The sequence below is a fragment of the Rhea americana genome, unplaced genomic scaffold, assembly GCF_003343005.1.
Source record: "Rhea americana isolate MKP2758 unplaced genomic scaffold, rheAme1 scaffold_0, whole genome shotgun sequence".
Taxonomy (NCBI): domain Eukaryota; kingdom Metazoa; phylum Chordata; class Aves; order Rheiformes; family Rheidae; genus Rhea; species Rhea americana.
In genome coordinates, this window is record NW_028185037.1 from 14,244,265 (window position 1) to 14,249,644 (window position 5,380).

The window sequence follows — 5,380 nt, forward strand, 5'->3', positions numbered from 1 at the left end:
TTCCTCCCCTGCTCTCCCTCCCCCCGCCCTTTCCTCCTCCCCGCACCTTTTCCCTTGCCTTTCTCCTACAAGCCCGGCGCTTTGCTCCCCTCCGAGGTTGATTTGCAAGCAGAGGGCGGCCGGGAGGGCTCTCGGTACCGCGACTGCAAGGCTCTCCGCGGCGCCTGGCCGCAGGAGTGTGTGTATACACACACGCACATGCACACGCACACATACACACGCACACGCACGGAGGTGGCTGCTGCGCCGCTGCTCCTTTAAGGGAGCGGTGCCGTAAAGCAGCCCGACCCGCCRGTTTGAGCAGCGCGGTTAGTAACTGGGAGCCGGAGTTTGCCCGGGACGGCACCGGGAGGCGATGCGGCTCTTCCCCCCCCATATCCSCACCCCCGGCGGAGGGGCGAGCAGGGGCGCCGCTGCCGCGGGGCAAGCGCCCGCCCGCAGCCCCTCTGCGCGGGCCGCTGCCCCCCGGGGGCGCCCGGAGCTGCCTCCTCGGGGCCCCGGGCAATAACCGGGAAGTTGTAGAGCGAGCAAAATCAGAGCCCGGCCCTCCCGGGCCGACTTAGTGCCTTATATTCCACCGTGAGCGAAGCGTGTAATTAGTTTTATTAATTTCTTTTCTTCCCGACTCCAAGAGATCGCTCTCTTTTTCAATATAGAAGATTATGATTCTTTCCCCCTGGAAARGAATTATCAGAACTGCTGGGAATATTTTTCTTTCTGTTTTTGGAGAATGCAGAACAATATTCTGCTTTTTCATTAATGCCTAGTTAGCTTACTAGATGAGTTTATTATTCTTACTATTTTCACATATACTGGTAAATCCACACTGTTAAAATAGACTTTGTATAGCAAATTTATGGGAGCTAGGAGTAATGCCTTTAATTTTGTCTCATTTATTCCCTTTGTCTGTTGGCTTGTAATTTATAAACCCAACTGCACACTGCTGTTTTGAGGATTCACTCAACATCAGYGAGTGAAGTAACAAGCGTAGTGTTACCAGGGTGCTGGGCACTGCCTACAAACTCAAAGAATATCATTTCCATCAGATTATACGCCTCTGTGATTTCAAATATAGACCTGCCCTTTGGGGGTGGGGAGAATAGCTGCTACTCCGGGGAGATGAGCACTGTGCTCTACCTGGGATGGTGGGGCAGGGAAGCACACTCAGCCCAGAAGGAGGGGACAGGTGGCTGGATTGAGACCTGTTTGTTTGGAATTCAGCTCCTGGCTCTGGCTACGTTAATGTTTTAGTTCTCGTCAGGGGTATGTGTGCTTTTGAAGGGAATTTCCCAGCCCCCTACACACAGACACACAGATACACAGACACGCAATGCAAACTAGATTCCTTTCACATTAAACTAAACTAGATGTACTCCAGCTACAGCATCAGACTAAGGCTAACCTTGTAAATCTCCATATCATGTGTAATGTAAATGTCACATTTTCAGCACTGCCTGTTTCACTCTACAGTTCCTCTCCTCTTGCACTGCACTATTTGCTGATGTAGATGTAGCTCGTGTTGGACAAAAGAGGGCCCTGCTTCTGAATCAGAGCTTTGTGAAATTGCTTCAGTACCTAAGGGCAGGCAAGTGTAAAGGTGAGAGTCTGCTAAAAGAAGGAGCTGACYTGAACACACAAGTGACTTTTTACTATTTTCCTGTTTGTTGCAGAAGCTGTCTCAGACCATACTTTACTATCTTTTGAGCAATTTTATTTCTTGGCTAAAATGGTTAAAGGCTAAGTTTCTTTTTGAATCTGCTGCAAAGTGTGAAAACTTGTGCCTGTAGAGAAATACAAGCTCARTTTTGCCCAGAAGAGTCACTCATGCGTGTGTGCACATCCACACTTATTTGCAGCTCTTACYGTGTTTTCTCGTGTCTGCTTCAACTCACTCCAGCGCTTAATTTTCTGCATCTTCTCAGTTGCTTTGATCTCTTTGATCTCTTTGAGTTTTCTTTCAATGACTGCTCCTCAGAACCCATATTCTCTAATCAATCTCCTGCTTTCTAGGATCAGAAGCTGTAGTTGAGTTTTTTTGTTCATAAAGCACATACATAATGGCATACTGCACCTGCACGTAAGGTATTGGGGGTAAAATCCACATAAGGCTATTATTGCCTATATATCACTTGGGCTAGTGCCCAAAATTAAGATGCTTGAAAACACCTGCACACTTTGTCTCTGAGCCTTGAAGCAGCTAAACTCCACAGGCCTTTCACAAGGGTTGAGGAGTGGATGATGGAAATGAAGTGCTATGTCTTCTGATGACCATGCTTTTAAAGAGAACATTAACCTCTTGCACAGCTTTTGAAAAAAGAACTTTGGTACTTATCTGCCAGAGATAATCTGGTCTATGGACCTGCAGTGGAGGGAGGAACTGCTGCACTGTGCTGAGTAAGGAGCCCAAACTGGAGTAGGGCAGAGTTGAAGACACACCTCTGTCCTTTCTATTGGAAGTTCCTAGAATAGGTCATTTCTCATTCAATGTATGCCAATGTACGCTGTTTCTTATAACCCCGTTTTGAGATATTCAGCTCTGTGCACAAACTACAGAGGGAACCAAGGGCTGTGGATGCCATAGTTGTAGCTGTGTCTCAGTCACTTAGTCATCCAGATTGCGTAAGAGTTAGTTAGATTATCTTTTGGAGTGAATCACTCCCCTCCCAAACAAAAACCAGGTGTGGTTTTGAGGCTGGTTCACTCCAGGAAACTCCTCCATCCATATCCCTCCAAACACTCCAGGAAGTAGGAGTAAAGCTGTGTGAGATCTGACTCTCCCTGCTCTGCACAGGTCTCCAAAACTCTCCCAACTGACTTTGTGCCTGTAAGGACATCTGTATGCTCTCTAGCTATTGTCAAGTGCAGCAATGCCTACCTCCAATTTCATGTCATAAAATTAACATCCTTATGGGTTGCAACATGGCCTGTAGGTTATTTCAGATGCTTTAAACTTGAATTTCCCATATTTTTCCCCACATCTGAAATAATACTTTTCATTTTAGGACCAAAAAGATCTGTCATGGTGGCAGGGCTTTCAGGAAACCCCAAAGTGCATGGTTATATACTCATTTGATGTATATAGTCCATACAGGTACTGCACTCCTTAGCTTAGAGATGATGGATCATCCATGTAGCAGGCACATTTAGCAGTCTATATCACTGTGTAGCTGATATGATCCAAGGATCTTTGTAGATATAACTCTGGTTGCTTAAAACTTAAGCTTTATTTTTTTGAGAATTGGGCACCTAAATTATTTTGTTGCTCCACTACTATCTCATCTTTAGCCTTACACACATCTGACAATCAGAGATTAAAAAGATGGTGTTGATTTGAATTTCAAATTCATCCTTACTTGGAGATGGAATGCTGTACTCCCATTGTTACCACTATTGAAAGATAATCACTGTGAGAAGAAATAGCTTTTCTTGTCATATATTTGCATTTTCTTCATAGCGACCTAGAGACCAGACTTCCGAGTAAGACAAGGATTAGTATCATGTTCTGTAAGCATGTTATGTTTTGCAGATATTCACCCAACTGATGGTTATGACACCCTTGAATTATTTAATGGCTTCCATTTCTTTTCTCAGTAGTRTTTTAAGAACTGGGATAAATTATGCTCCATTTGGCAGCTAAGCGCTATACTGCATCATAACTCTATCAGACTAGAGCGCTTAAACACCATGGTGGAATTAGGGGCAGCAGGGGATTAAACCACTTCCTGGTGAGGTCAGTGGAAGTYCTTCCACTGAGTTCTGTGAAACTTAATCGTGCCCTTAGCTGAGGTAAGTGTGTGACTTGAGAGCTCCTTGGTGGATGGTGTCTTTCCAAGGCTTTCTAGTGAATTGGARCTGAATCTATAAAGGGGTTTTAGATTCTAATTTGTAACACCTGATTTGTCAGCCCCTTGCCCTCCAGTGGARTCCTCAGCCCTGAGTCAGACACCAAGATCTTGTAAAGCTGGCAATGTCACCTAAAATGAGATTCATCAAAGCTGGCATGCCTCAGCTAGCTGGTAGAAAATAGTACAGAAAGGGATAGTTAGAGTCCTAGTAGTTATTGCAAAATCATGCTTCCTTTCATTCATGTTACAGAATCTAATATTCTACCAAGGTCAAGTGCTTTAAAGAATTTAGTTATTTCTCCAACACAAGAAGAAATGGTGCTGCCTCAGTTCATCGAAAGCCTTAATAGTACAGATAGCTTCCTTGGGGGTAAAAAAGACCAAAGTTGAAATCTCTCGTYTCACTGAAGGAACTTGAACCCATATCTCCCAGAAGAGTACTGAAAGCCACCAGACTGTAGGCTATTTTTGAGTGAGTCATGCTCAGTCTGAAGCTGTTCRGTTTTGTATAGGCTCATTAAATATCTACTCAGTCAGTGAGAAAAAAAAAAGAAAAAAAGAAAAGAGTGACAATGGCTCCTTAGATCAGATCAGGAAGGGGATGAGATTGCTTTGAAATCCTTCTATAATGAATATTCAGATGTCCCACAACATCTTCAGAAGTTACTCGAAGACACCACTCACCAGAAAGATCTGAAAGTTTTGCTTTTAGGATATGCTCATGGGAGAGTCATGTTCAAATGTCCTCAGGTAGGGAAGTGATTGAGCCTCTGTGTTTCACATACCCTGCATGACTGGTATAACCCCCATGTTACTAGATATTGGCTCCTCTTGATTCTGTTGTGTTAGAGCCACTCTGATATATCTGTTGGGCCAGGCCTCATGATTGACCTAGGCAGGGACATGCCTCCGCCTAGGCAATGACTTGTGTTGGGACTTATGCATGAAATAAGCACAGATCTGTTCCACRCTCCCAGTGCTTGCTGATTCTGCATGTGTCCCCAGCAGAAATACTGGGAACTTAAGTAACTGTAAAATTCAAGCATCTCCAAAAGCCAACATATATCATGAGAATCTTGGTATCTCAAATATTTGAGATTCATGACATTGGACATAACATGAGAAATATAATGAGCCTCTGAGGTCAGGAAGGTGACCTCCTGAATTGAGACCTAGATGTTTTATCTGCATTTAGCCTATAAATTTAGCCAAAGGCATTTAGCCTTTGATGTCACCAATGAGAAGCAATGAGAATATCTGTATGCTTCTAAACATGATCTTTGATGCCCATCATAGTGCATCTTGCCACACCATAGAGGAAAGATCTGAAAGTAAGGCAAGCTGCAAAACAGAGACATCCAACTCAAGAACAGAGAGTAGAAATTCTAATTGCCATGTTTATCACATCAGCAAACACATTTTTTTTTCTAAAGCTCTCACTGGAAGCTTATGGCTCTGTTAACTACTTTCAGCATAGTAATTTGTGACTAAATGTGATCTGTGGCAAAATAAATTGCTGAGATTGCCAAAGCCAC

General features: G+C 43.9%; 1 protein-coding gene across 1 annotated transcript in view; it reads right to left on the reverse strand.

The window, feature by feature from the left end:
- The window catches only part of LRATD2 (LRAT domain containing 2), a 2,944-nt gene extending 2,750 nt beyond the window's left edge, over window positions 1-194 (reverse strand). The window contains exon 1 of the mRNA XM_085317095.1: window positions 47-194. The gene's annotated coding sequence lies outside the window, so the exon portion shown is untranslated. The remainder of the gene's footprint in view (window positions 1-46) is intronic.
- Between the last annotated feature and the right edge of the window lie 5,186 nt (window positions 195-5,380).